General features: G+C 30.1%; 1 long non-coding RNA gene across 1 annotated transcript; it reads left to right on the forward strand.

Moving 5' to 3' along the window:
- The first annotated feature begins 13,200 nt into the window (after positions 1–13,200).
- On the forward strand, positions 13,201–15,167 carry LOC126550390 (uncharacterized). Its single transcript, XR_007604473.1, has 3 exons — positions 13,201–13,320; positions 13,466–13,616; positions 14,630–15,167. It is a non-coding gene; the product is annotated as an uncharacterized LOC126550390 (long non-coding RNA).
- Positions 15,168–15,655: the final 488 nt, after the last annotated feature.

The raw sequence follows: 15,655 nt of genomic DNA on the forward strand, positions 1-15,655 counted from the left end.
ATACCGGAAACCACCTTTTCGGCGGTAATTTTTTTTCCATTTCGTTTCATTAAGCGTCAGACAACGGGTTTGAAGCCCTATTCTCGAAAAGACCGAGAGAAATATTATTATTGTCTGCAGCAATCGTCTGCGCCGGAGACGTTAATTTTTTTTTTTTTTAGTCTTCAGCCGACGGTCATCGCGCGCCAGTCTCGATTTCCCGTCAATGGAAAAACGTGACTGCGTTACTCAACGACGCCGCTGCCACGATAATTATTGTTTTATGCGTCGTAGTTTTGAAGTTGTTGATAAAGAGAAACATATAACGTACATTATACTTTTACCTACAACTATATAATATTATACATATGTTTGTGTACGTCGTTCTCGCGGGCCACGGTGCTGGCGATCTCGGGTGGGGCGAGTTTGAAGATCGGAGGAAAAAATATCGCTCTGACCGGAAACCGAGATCCGATCGGAAGGTTCATCCCAACATAATAATATTACATGAGATAATCTTCCGCTACGTTGTCTGATTCCCCGATCTCGTTATCGCCGAGTAATCGAAACGCCTATGCCCTATACATATAGATACGTATATATTATAAGTATGATATTAAATATATACACATATATATGTAATATCCACGTTAATCATAAATAATATTGTTATAAAGTCATAATTTACTATAGTTTTCTTTCGTCTGTATGACTGTATAATATTATGAATCGGTTTTTTATTCTACATATTTTTACCTCGTAACGATGCTAATAGTCACTAATTATACAAAGATTACCTACTTTATAATAATTTTTTAATAACTTTTCATTTAAAATGCACATTTTTAATGATAAATTATTGTTATCTAATTATGTAGCCCATATAGACAATATTAATAATAATAACTATAGCAGAGATATACATTTTAGACACAGTTAAACTTTAAAATAAGCATTTAAAATTCTAAAACTATCAACTTAAAATTTCAATAAATATACTGAAATATGTATTTAAAATGTTTCAAAGACATTAAAATTGTCAAAAATGTATAAAATATTATCAACATCCAGTTTTATAAAAAAGAAAAATAACCACTTTTATCTTCATATTTTTCAATCTTTGTATACTATTTATTTATTGATAGGTAGGTCAATAAGTGTATATTTACTAAGTTTTATTATTTTAAATCTAGACCTTATATATATTATATAAAAAAAAAAAAATTAAAATTAATAATATTAAATAAGGAAGAAAATTGGTAGGTAACCGTTTCGTTAGGGTATGATTTGGTGTACCTGTTCACTTGGTAAATCACTATAATGCGTATGTTAAATTTGAATTAAAATATAAATCGTTATATACACGAAAAAAGATTCGAAACAAAGGCAGATTTTGTCAGCGTATATAATTAAGATTACCAAATAATTATTTTAATAATAACAAATAAGTATTACAAATTTACACATGTTTGTATTTCTTACCAATTATTTTAAAAATTACTGAGAATTTTGAATGTTGAGCTTTTAAAAGTAACAAATAGATCTTATTTGTTACCAGAAATCATTATTGGAGTTTATTAACACAGAATTTTTCTACTAAAAACAATGTCTCTACAAAAAAAAAAGAAAAAAACCACTTATCATTGTAAAATAAATACATACATAACTCCGCTTAGGATTTAAAATGATTTACAACGATCACGAATGAAGTAAAAAATATTTAATATAAAAATAAATAAAACAATAAGAAATAAAAGTTTTAAAATTGAATTCAAATGTTATAGGTTATGTTTAATGTTTTTGTATTAAAAAAAAAAAAAAATGAATTTTGTTACAAATTTGCAACTCTGATAATAACTATTCGTTACATTTTAATAGTGCTATAATTCAAAAATTCCAACGTAGCGTTGCATTCAATTAATTTTCTCAATACAAGTGTACCTGAAGGTGTTAAAATTTACGCCATCATACTTAATTTATACGTTATAATGTAGGTACCTACCTATACGTATGTGTAATAAATAGATACATAAGTGTTATTTATTTTTCATTAATAATTTATGCTAATGGATTTTAAATAATTTTTAATGCGTTTAAATTGTTTATTATTACGAGCTTAAAATACTTATTTTATTAAGTATAATTACTCGTCGAAAAGTAATAAATTTATCTCAGTTTATAAAATATTATTATAGCAATAGTATTATAACTGATAGAGCATAGTAAATTCACTAAGATATAAGAATATTTTAAGCGTTTTCATAGTAAATAATGTTAAAAAATACCCTAGGGTATTATTGTTACAACTTTGATAATCTTACTATGATAGGTCATCAGTATAGCTTAAATAATTAAAGACATAGACAATTGTAATAGAAAAGTATGTATTTTTAATTTACTTTGTATTTTGTATAGTTATAATCATTTTTTATTTGATTCCTTATGATATATTTATTTACAGTAAATATATTTTTTCAGAAAATTATTATACAAATGTTTTAAATTTATGTAATGCAATATTATTTATTCCAATGACGTCGTATTTAATATTGACTTATGGCTTCCCGTCAAATCAATATAAAATAATTCTTTTTTAAATAATAATAAATAATTACAATAAAATATTGAGTTAGTATATGGTATAGGTAGTGAAACTATAAAAAAAACCTTGAATCTTTACGATTTCAATTAAAATTTATGCATCTATAAATCGCTTGGTTTCAATATAGGTACCGTTTTCACGTGAATAAAATATATGATATAGTATGATCAGTTATGATTTTATCGTATTAATATTGTGTTTTACCGATATGGTGTACTATAAAAAAAAAAATCATATTTTATGATTTTTTTCGTACTTAAAATTATTAATAAACCGTTTATGACTTGGGTATTAAATGCATTAATTACTTCAATGATGTGTTTTGTACAGTCACTGGAAACAAGATGTATGTTACAATATGTGAGCGAGAAAAACTGTTTATAATATTATTGTATAGACATATACATGATTATTATTTTAAAACGGTTTGTTTTGCTTCTTAACTAAAAATTATATTTTTTCTACGTTTAGTTCATTTGCATTGAGATTTACCAATGATTTTGCATAATAATTAAACATAAATTATTTTATGTAAAGTTAGGTAGGTACGTAGTAATTGTTTTTTTTATTTTTATTATATATGTATAATATAGTATAATGTTATTCTTGCATTTTTTCAACTCGATTCTATTAAGACATTTTAGTATTTTGTAATTACTAGTTTCATTCTTGAACAAGCAATTTATTGTTTATTATTTTGTTTTTAGTAATGTAATCGTTACACGAGATCTCAAAATGAAGAACATTCGGAAGATTAAACCTTGTCTAATTTTTATTTTCCAAAACAAGTTTTACAATGTATTTATACATATACATTACATATATATTATATTATATATGTTATTTCTCGTTTTTTAGTTTTATATCTGATTATTATTTAACTTTAAATTCACGAGTACCATTGTAGAGGTATATAAGAGCGACAGGGCTGATTCCACTAACCCAGGAAATTGCTATAAAAAAAGGATAAAAAAGGTTAAGGGTTAGTATTGTTACGCATTTGAAATATTCCGGACCGAATAGATCGTGAGATAAACACAAATTTTATGAATTATTTTTAATATTTGTATAATAAATAAAAACTTAAACCGTCATTATTATTATTATTTTTTTTTTTATAGAATTGTGTTACTATGTTGTTAAGTCGTTATATCGACCTAAGGTATCTGGTTTTTCTACCAAAAATATGTCAATATTTTGCGAATTAATTGCAAATACGCTTTTAGGATTTTTAAATTAATACTTTTTTTGAATCGATTGAACAACGACGGGTGGCTGCGTGTAAAGTTGGCTCGCCATAATAATTTCTAACTTATAATATTATCTTAATGACTTGTTTGTAAAAAAAATGATCTATTATTTAACAAAACATTTGAACGTTTTTCGCATCGATTGTGTATAGATGGGACTATTCAGAAATCGTTTTAGAAGAATAATTATTATCGTTCGCAAATATTATTATTATAATAGTGGTGGCGGCGACGGCTACAACAGACGATTTTCGTTGCATCGGAGACGCGAGACTATACGTTTCGGACCGATACAGGAAGAGAGCGAGATAGGAGAGAGAAACAGAGAGAGGGAGAGAGAGAGAGAGTTAGTCGACGTATAAATCGAGTTAAGAATAATAATATTTAATATTATACGGTCGGCGATGTTCGCAATATTAATAATACGTTATTATCATATTATTATTGTAGGCAAGACATAATATTTTTCGCAGTCCGCCAAAACGGACGAGGCGCAGACACGCGTCGTCCGCGCGCATATAAATTCGATCGTTTTACGATGTCCATCGTCGAGTGCGTCACGGCGGTATCGCATTACCCGCTCGACGACGACCACGACTACGCGTGCTCGTCTCCTTCGGCTCGTGCCCGCGTGTACTCTTTTAGTATTATTATAATGACGTAACACACGACACCAGGCGTGTAAATCGTACTTGTACACAATAATAACAATATAATATTATTATTGTAACGATATTATTATCGTCGTATTTTTCGTATTACTGTCGTCTCGGACAAGCGCGCAACCCCGTCGTCGGTGTCGCGACGACGACTGCTGAGCGTGAATTACAACTCAATCCGAACGCGCCGCACAAACCGTAATATAGCACACGCGTATAATACATACATACATATATATATTATTATTATTGTGCATAATGTGCACATACCTACATAACCATAATAATGTATGTATTACGTGCACGGTCACGTATTATAGGTATAAAGTTACTGCGCGAACCGATAATAATATAATATGATATATATATTTTAATCGGTCGTCGGCTGTGGGCAAGACAACTACATCCGCCGCCGCTGTCACTGCAGGATATTACAGTATTATATATACGCAAGTGTGTGCGTGTGCTGTGCAACAAACGTCTTTCGAAAACGCGAGTCCGCGAGTACACGATATTATATTTCGTCGATTTTACGATGACGCGACGACCATATACGCATAGGCGTCAAACGGTATCATATACTCGTTTCGTATATTATTATGTACAGAGGTACGCCGAGATGACATCGAAAGCCCGACACGAATCTTCCGTCGTATATATTATGATGAAGAGCGTTTTTCTCAGCCGGACAGATATCATATACTGGTTTGCCGTGTGGCATTTACGTTGCACACGTTGCACGCGGTATATGGTATAAACTATATAATGTTTTGTGCTCATCTATACGTAATAAATATATTTTGTTATTATATTCGAAATATCATGGAAATAAGCTGCATGGGGTCCGAATTCGGTTTCCTGCGGCTTGCTTAAAGTTTCGAACTCGATTTTTACGGCATTGCCTCGCGGGAGACAAATCGCAGTCACCGCAGTCTCCCGGATGACAACATTCGTTCGAGTAGGTATATATACATATATACATTTTTTACAGGTCGTTTGCGATGCTGCAAGTCGCATCCGTGATGCGGTTCAACGCATTTCCGTCCAACAATATTATTAGTGATCGATTATGCACGCGGGTTCTCGTACCAGCGTGATTAATAGAACTCTAAAAGTTGTTTCATTTGCATGTTATTTCGTGAGCAATTTATCACAGATTTATTGCTGAGTATAAGTTATAAAAACTACGGTAAAATGATTTAAAAGTGTATAATAGTTGTATTTTATCATAATAAGTGATTTTTTTTTTTATTAATTTTAAGGGTATATTTCCTGAATCCTTTAGAGTACATTAAATGGTTAATAAATAAATAATAATAGTATAAGTTCAAAATTCGTAAATCAAAATATATTATGTAATAATTACATTCATTTGAAGAGGTTTCAGTGTTTATTAAAGTTGAATAGTATTTTTCAAGTTTATAGTTCTAGGTATATGTATAGGCTCCCAAAAATTTCCTAAATTCTTAAAGAGGTCTCTAAAATATTTATTAGTGATCCCGTGGAATCCATTTTTAAGTTGATTGAACTTAACACTATGTTCATCAAACTAAACATAATAGCTACCATCTCAGTGTAATTTATTCAAATTAAGATATCCTTAATAATCATTATTTTTATAGGCAACTTAATCATATTTAGTTTCATTGTTTGAAAATTAATCAAAATAGTTTATTGTGAGAAATATAAACATTAAACTTATGTAATTGATAGATATTTAAAATTTAAAGATTATTTTAATGTTGCTTATTTTATACATTTGAAAATATTTAATAAATAAGATGTATAAGTACACGACTGGCTCTTAAAATAAAATTTTATATTTTAAAATATATTTTTGTTAAAATAACGAGCTCTAAATGTATACATAATTTTCTTTTTCTTCAATAAAAAGTATATTTATGTACATATTTACATTATATATTATTGTAATAATAAGTGATTATCAATTACTACCTATATATATTATTATTTATATTTAGCGTATGCTATACAGTTATCTACAACCGTGCATCAGTTAATTTCCATACTCGATTGAATCAACAGGTAATAACTATGTTACAGTACAGATATTAAAATGGATATTCGGGTTTATTACCTATACTCAGATGTGACATGCACGTATTTATTAAATTTTTTTTTTTTTTTGAGAATCACGTGATTCTGCAAGTACACTCCCTTCGAGTCGTGTCGTCACTGTACGTAATAAAATATTATTATAATATCATCTCATTGGGTGTTATTTCGCGTTGCAAATCGATATTTCAATATCATAGTAATATTATCGATATAATAACAATATGAAATACGCGATTCACGCGTCTCATACCGTAAAAAATATATTTATGACGCACACGCGAAACCACGCGCGCGTGCACGCGAATCCGACCATGGAAAAACAACGTATCGCGTTATTATTATTATTATTGTTACTAGTATGAGATAAATATATTGCAGCAGCAGCATTATGCAGAGGTATACGAGCGAGCAATCCGCTCTGCGATACGAGCAGAATCTATCGACGGAATCGCGATCGCAAAACGCATTCTTTCCGCGCGAGAATCGTGTGCTCCGTGACCCCTAGTGTGCGGATCGATAATAATATAATATATTATTTTCCGTAAAAATTTACGCCACCGCGTAATCCGACCGTTTCGATAGTGTTGTGGGTCGCCCCCGTCACACACGCACCGGTCGCTTACACGCGTAATATATATTATTATATATATAAGTACGCCTTCAGTATAGTAGGTATAAGGACGTTCGGGCGTCGCTAAGCTCATTAGACAAAACGGAGAATGAAAAAAAAGAAATAGAAAAAAAAAATGCGAAAAGGAAAACGGCTGCACGAGATGTATTTTATTGGATCGCGAGCGCGGGTGCGGCCGTTATCGCGCGCGTCCATTAACGGCGTCGTCGACCGATTCTTCTGCCGCGCGCCGTATCGGAAACGATCTGCACTCGTCCCGAGAGCGTACTTGCGTACCCATTCGTGTGTGTGCATGCAGTGGTGTGTGAGGTCTCTGAACTCTATGCGCGTAAACGATGATTTATATTATACAAGGTGATCCATTTAAGCGTCTACATTGTCGATGGACAATCATTATTACAAAAAAGTTTTAAACTTTTCGAAAACTTTATTTTTACACGCGTAATTGAACGTCATTACAAAATGAGGTATTCTCATCGTTACCCATTATTTTCTTAAGTTTAAATTTTTTAACGATAATACTTTAAAATACTATTATATCACATTCTGATTTTATGTTGGTAATCAAAACACTAAAGCCGTAAAAAAATTTTTTAGAAATTTTATCTTGCAGTCATGCACAAATGTTTAAAAAAAACTTAAAATTCTTTGAAATATTGTACGAGTAGAATAAAGTAGATACTTGAATAGATCATTTTGTATTTACCCGTTATTAATATGATAAAATAAAGATAAAGATCTCATCATTCCGTTTTAGTAATGATGTGTAATATAAGTGAATTTTAATCCTCTAAAACAACTTAATGTTGAAAATTGGCAAAATATTATGCTATAAAATACTCGAAAAAATTGCCCATTAAAATTTTAATAGGCAAAATTATAATATATTATACATAAAATATTATATTTGTCAATAAAAAAATTATAATTAATAATAAAAAGTCAAACTTTTAAACAATTATTAATTGTTGAACAACGTTTTTTGTTAAGGTTTTATTTTAATATTGTAGCTTATAAGTTTAAATAATTTTTAAACACATGAGTTAAAATAAATAATGTATACAAAAAGATAAATGATACAGTATTGATTTTCATAAATAAACCATTTTTATTATGTTATTAATTGGATTATATTTGATATTATATTTATTATTAATAAATGCTCTTACACGATGTTGTCAATATAATCTATGTGGCTTGTGAAATTTGTGGTTATATTGTACACTAATTGTTTTTGGCTTTTTAATCGGTATAAAATTCTCAAAGGAAACCTTGTTTATTAAATTCTCAAGCAACTAAAAACTTTATCAACAAAAATAGCTCTACGATTTTCTGCGAAATAGGATAAACATAAATAACGAATAGTTTAACCATTTTATACTTTTAGACGGATTAATTGGAATCCTCATTAATCCATCAATTCTAGGTTAATTATCAAAATCGATCATATTCACAATCGGCGTTTACTGGTAGGTACTTGCATATAAAACAAACAAAATAAACGCATCTTTCAAAGTTTGAGACTCAAACAACTATACCAATCAATTTTGATAATGCGAAACGGAAGGCGTAGTGTCGAGAGACAATAATTATACGAAATGAAAGTAAAAAAAAAACACTAAAAACTACTCTTATTCCCATATCGTACGAATTCTACAGTAAATTGTAATAATATCATGTCCATCATTTATGTGAATTGCAAATAGGTACGCGTGATATTTGCATATATCAACTGACTGTGAGAGGGTGAAAACAGGTGGCTGTACTATAGGGAAAATGCACATACCCATAACTCCTGAAGGCATATAATATACAGTTATACATAACATAAATCGGCCACTGTCTTACGTATATATATATATATTATTATATTATTATATATATAATATACAATATACCTACATTATATTATATTGTACCTATATATAAATACACACACACACACACACACACACACACCGTACAAATACTCGTAAATACCAATATATATATAAAGCGTACTCACTATGCTCACTGTGGGAAAATCGTGTGTTGTCGAAAATAATGTAACAAACGACGATGACGACTACCGCCGACTGGTGCGCGGGCGGAGGTGGACCGGCGGACAGTGGCGTCGCGCAATTTGTATTTATTAACGTCAACTCTGACAATGACCGATTTTTCTACATGTGCATCGCGACTCGCGAGTACCATTGTGATGCCGGGTATAGTTATAATAATAATAATAGCGTGTTCCACCCGCACGAATAATATTTATTCGGTCGTCTTCTCGTCGTCGACCGTCCCAGTTCTTTCACACATCCTCCCGTCGTCCGTACACTCGCAATAATATAATATAATGTATTTATTATTATTATATATATTGCGGTGCAGTGTGCGCTCGGCCAGGGGGAGGGTGTGCGAACGACGACAAGCCGCAGGACAAACGACTGCAGGCGTAAAATATACCTTACTATATAAATAATAATCGTGAAAACTAAGAGAAAAAAAACGTTGTTCGAAATCAATCGATCAGAATGAGAAGAAGAGAAGAAGGAGAAGAAGAAGAAAGTAATCTTTTTCGTTTTTGTTTGTCGAGGGACGCGACTTTTCACGTTCTTATATACTGTATCTATGCGAGATTTCTTCTTCGCGATATTATTATTATTATTATACGGTTTCACATGTCGCGTCCATTGTGTGTCGTGATTTTTTTATGTCTCGTACAACATAAATCATACGACACACATCGTACAATATGCAACACGTGTTTTACAAACGATTCCGCGTTACGAGTGCGTTCATATAATATCATATTATTATTATCATGTACTGTTATAATATCGTTAAATACATTATAATACGTATTGGAACTCGCTGAACACGATGTGTTTAAAATCGATCGTACGCCGGCCGAGTGTGCCTATTTAAGAACGATTGTGCGCGAATTTCGTGGAGGTAGGTAGTCGAAAATGATGACGGCGGCGGCGAGTTCAAGATTTTCCCGGTCGATTTGATTTCAAACACCGTTCGCCGACACACGATTACCATCGGCTATATGCGTCCATTGTGACTATACATAGGATACTTAAATACTATTATTATTATAATATCTCGCATTCGATTTTAAATACCGTCGGACGGCTCGCGACTGTATATCGCGGTGACCGCTGCCAGTTGATATTATTATAATGCGTATTATGTTGTGATGCGTAACTGTATATAATACATATTATATCTACGTCTTAAACCACGAAGTGTCCATATATAGGGATCGAATCATCGAATTTACGCGGGAGGGGGCGAAATCGACGTTCGAAAAATAATTAGTTTCATGATTCTATAACAATAATACGTAATATTACATTCGATAAAACAAATAATAGGTTTCAGATGTCTTATTAGACATAGGTATATTATACCTGCAGTATAGTGTGTGTGTGTGTGTGTGTGTGTGTGTGTGTGTGTGTGTGTAGTATATATATAACATAAACGGGTACTTAACGTTTTACCTATTGCGAGTATTCAAATATTATAATATGTATATACGATCGTGAAGTTGTACATTATAGTACGGACATAAATATCGAGACAACTTACATAATCATTAAAATAATAATATTACATATTATAAGCTGTGGGCTCGGACTTTGTAGGATGTGTGCAATTATAAATTATTATGAATTGTGGTCGTAATTATTTTGGAATATTTTTCTGATAACAATCGTACTATGTGTACCTATCTAATAATATTATATTACGGGAAGAAAAAAACCTACGCGTAGGTATAATATCTATATAATATTATTGCTCGTGCACGTTTCTAATGTATCGAACCGATATTTTTATGCGATTACTTATGACGTAGGTATCGGGTACCTAAATTATTATAACATCGATATAGTTCCGTCTTCATTTTGGATGATCGTTAGTTTAATTAGTTCGCAGATAGAATACATATAATGTACGCAAGTTGTTTATGTAGAAATGTAATAAATGTACTTTATTTGTGGAGCATATTATGTTCCTTAAATACTTTGTCGGCCCTTGAAAAAATTAAATTATTATATAAATGTCCATAGAATCTATAATTAGTATAATTATATGATAAAACAATACAGAATACAGATTATACTTAATCAACTATAGTTGTAAAATGCAGCAATCGATGTATAATGTTATTAAATGATACTGCTGCCAGGGATGGCCCGGGAAAAAATCCAACCTGCAAAATTCAAAACAACATGTTTTATCCTCATTACCTTTTAGTTACCGTGCATTCGCAATTTGGGAGTTCGACAAATATTCTACTTTAAGGAGTTTATTTAAATTATAATTAAATTATTATTTTTGGATCAAGGATGTTGAGGCTCTTTTAAATTAAAATATTGATATTGATCTCTAGAACGAACCAGTTGAAAAAACAAGTAGCACACGACCAAAGTCATCGTGTTTCAATTCAATAAATAACTAATAACTACCTATATAATATACTTCCCATGTGACCATATATCATATATCACCTACACTATCTTTATGCAAAATGAATCCTACACAAATTATTCATGAACTGTCACATATATAGATTTATCGGATGAGCTTGAACGTGACTTATTAAAAAAACTTAACTCCCCCTTTCCTCCATTAACTATCAGATGTGCAATTATAAGTTCCGTGATTGGACATCACTTATAGTGGCCTCTAAATAATACGAACGTCTTTCAAATATTGTTTAATAAATAATCTAAGCCAAAGAGTAAATGCGTGATAAGTGCGATAACATAACGCCGAACGAAATAATATATTATAGAGACGGTGATACGAAAACCTCCTTGAGTTCATGATTCATTTATAAAACATTATGTGTTTTAAAATTAAAATAAAATTACGATTAATGAAAGTCCTGGATCACGATATGATTATAGTATAATTTCAGCAACGTATAGGTATATTAATATACAGCTAGTTACTAGAATGGATTACAGAGCTGTGTTGATCAATTATTATTTAATGTCATTATATTAGATCGAAATCGAACGTAAATCGACATACGTATCTCGTATATAACCTATAGATAGAATACACGAGACACAATTCGATATACGACATTCGTCTGACGTCAAAAATCAATTTAATTACCTCCGTAATACCAAATATGTTTTGTTTTGTAGCGTTTATGTTCGGTTTTACGGACGGATTTTATTGTACGGGGTCGTGGATTTTAATGCTAAACGATCGTAAAACAATTTTTCATACAATCCTTGCACGTGACTGTGTAATTCAGTAGTGATTGGACAGCGACCGGGCGAGGAGGTCAAGTATTGAGGTGTCACTGTCATAACTATTATTGGCCGTTATTAATAATAATTTTATATTAATAAAAATTTTATCTTATTATTATTATCATTACGTTATTCTATTGTTCATTCGTTCTATAGGCTTTCATCGAAGTAGTCGTCAAATATTAATGTGCAACAATATAAAATTGCAAAACACCTAACGGCTGATATATATATTATATTTTATATTTTTATTTCAGCTCCATCAAAATATTCTTCTCTTTGTATTAGACATAAATATAAGGTGATCTATTATACGTAAGTGTCAACACTTACTATTTTTATAAGTTTTAACGTTTTTGATAGTTATAATTTTTTATTACTAGATATAAAAAGCAAAACAATATTTATACTATTTATTATAATTTTATATTTTTTTAAGTTTTCAAAGTTTCTGAATGTTACACAATAGATTTTATATCCTAGTAAAATATTTTTAGATTACTTATATAAATATAAATTCAGTTTTGAACTATAGTGGTTAGTTAATTAAATAAGTATATATTTAGCTGCGAAGTTGTGGTATTATGATTCAAAATGTGTGATCTCACACATTTTTTGCCATAAAAATAAATATTTTAAAGAAAACAATGCTATTTACAATATATGATAATAATTTAGCTACAGTAATTTAACAACAAATTCAATAACAAATAAATAATTTCCATTCACAGGTATCAAAATATTCATAATTACACCAAAAATAATAGAAAGTTTCGATAAGGAGTAACAATTGAATGTCAAAACTAAGCATGCAACTATTGCAAGTTTACTTCACAAAGATGCTATACATTTTATATTGGTAAAAAAATTTCAAAAATTTTTATTTTATTTGAAAAGGTCTTAAAATATGTATTTCGAGCCAATTTATATAATTTTGATTTTTTGTATAAATATCCAAACTAGGTTTGCATGTTTATAGGAATGAAATATTTTATTTTTTTTAGATACTTAATTGAAGACTGGAGGGATGAAAGGACCGGCTGTTGTTAACCTTTCTATGTATTTTTTATTTTTTCTTATTTTACTGAAGAGGGAGTACGGCACTTATAACTTGTACGCCAATGTCAAGACTAAACTTGCACGAGTTTGCCATAGGTACATTGTTCAAATAAAAACGGTTTATAAAATGTTTAATCACATGTACTTAAACCTTATGCACTCAAGGTGAACAGTTTAATGATTTTGTTTTATAATAATAAAATTATATTACTGTATAGGTTCAACACTTAAGTAATACTCGCATAAAAACGTTCTTAGAGAGAAGATATTCGTGATTAATAATAAATTAATAACCAATTAAATTTTATAGGTACATTAGAATAACAATTATTTTTAGTATATAAATGATAAAGTTGACACGGCATCATCACCTGCGCCTCTCCTCATCCAAACACTGCCACTCTGGCCCAGATAGGAGAATATCGAGGTTAAACTGATAAGATTATGGTGGCTCATTATTATGAGGCAGGCATTCCAGCCTCCAGCCTCGTGGGTTTTGGTTTCATATCCCGTACAGTGCGTAATTTTATCACTTAATTCTCGATATCTCTCCTATGACCTATGGCTGTATTAAAATATAATACCAATGTGTGTACCAACATCCAACACGCAGGACTTAGTTTTAATAATATTTTAGAATTATGACAAAATTCGATAAGTGGTCTCATAGGAATATGAAATATTATTCGTGTTAAATTTAAAATGTCATTTTTATTTTTAGTAGTATTTGGTTCATTCTTTTAGATGAATCAAAATATTTTTTCTTATATGCATGGAATTAAACGAAAACAAACAACTCGATATAAACACGCAATAGCACCAGGAAATTTTAAATGAATATATATATATATATATTATATATTATCCATAATAAACTTAAAAACCTATAATAATAAAATATTAATATACCGAATATTCAATTTGTTTATTATAAAGGTACAAGAATATTTATGACAGAACTGAATAATTATTATAAAGTAATTTTTCATTTGTATAATATCATATTATGAGTTATAAGACGTTGTAAAAGTTAATTATATGAAGAATGTAATTATTTTTGACTTATATAATATTATAATTATGAATTATTGTCATATATGTACTTTCAGTTTGACGGAGTACTTCTTGTGGCCACTGCCTCCAGGGCACACAACCAGAAACCTTCGGTGGAGGATAAAAATAACTGAACAAAAGCTTATTGGAACGAGTTTTTATCGCTGGTCAGCTGAAAAGGGGCAACAGACTCGTCCGAAAGATTTAGATGAATCTTAATCGAGTGAATAGTAGTAACTAGTAGTGACGAAAGTAGATCATTTGATCTATAATCATTACTATATGATTATGGAAATTGTGGAACAGCACGGCTTGGGGCTGAACATTCGCGCTATAAAACTACTTCGACGAGGTCGTATAATTTTATTTTTTACGCTATTTAGTCACAATATTGTGGAGTGACATTATAACTATCTTACCGTATATATTAAACGATTAGAAAAAACGTTCATAATATTGCCGTGGCATATAATTCGCAACCGATTTAAATGCGCCTATTCTGAAAATAGAAATAAGTAATAATTACTAAGTAAAGATTTAAATAAACAATTTTTTAACTGATAAGTAACGGAAGGAGCTTTTCCCCCATCACTATCTCAACCATGGTAATATAATATAGTTGTACAGTATTTATTTTTTCAAATAAACTAGTAAATATATTTTATAATTGATTATAATGTAAGTAATATATTATAATAAGTAATATTATTGTATAAAATTGATTCTCCGTTATAATACTTATACGTAAATATGGCAAAAAGCATTTTTTATAATTACAATACCTATATAAATATTAATACAAATATAATCACAATTACAACACTGTTGACCTAGTCTTTATATTTAATCTTAGCGTGGTCAAATATTATCGTTTAGGTATCATAATATATGTTGTGGACTGTAACGCTTTTTTATTTTTGGTTTTCAGATAGGAGTAATTAGATAATATGTAACGCACCTTATTTTGATCGCAAAAATTGTATACTTTTATTAGATGTTATCGTACACGACTGACACAAAAGTCATACAACATAATATAATAGATCTGTAATAATGTGTTATCGGGATCGGGCCGCATTTCG

Source organism: Aphis gossypii, chromosome 2, assembly GCF_020184175.1.
Source record: "Aphis gossypii isolate Hap1 chromosome 2, ASM2018417v2, whole genome shotgun sequence".
NCBI classification, from domain to species: domain Eukaryota; kingdom Metazoa; phylum Arthropoda; class Insecta; order Hemiptera; family Aphididae; genus Aphis; species Aphis gossypii.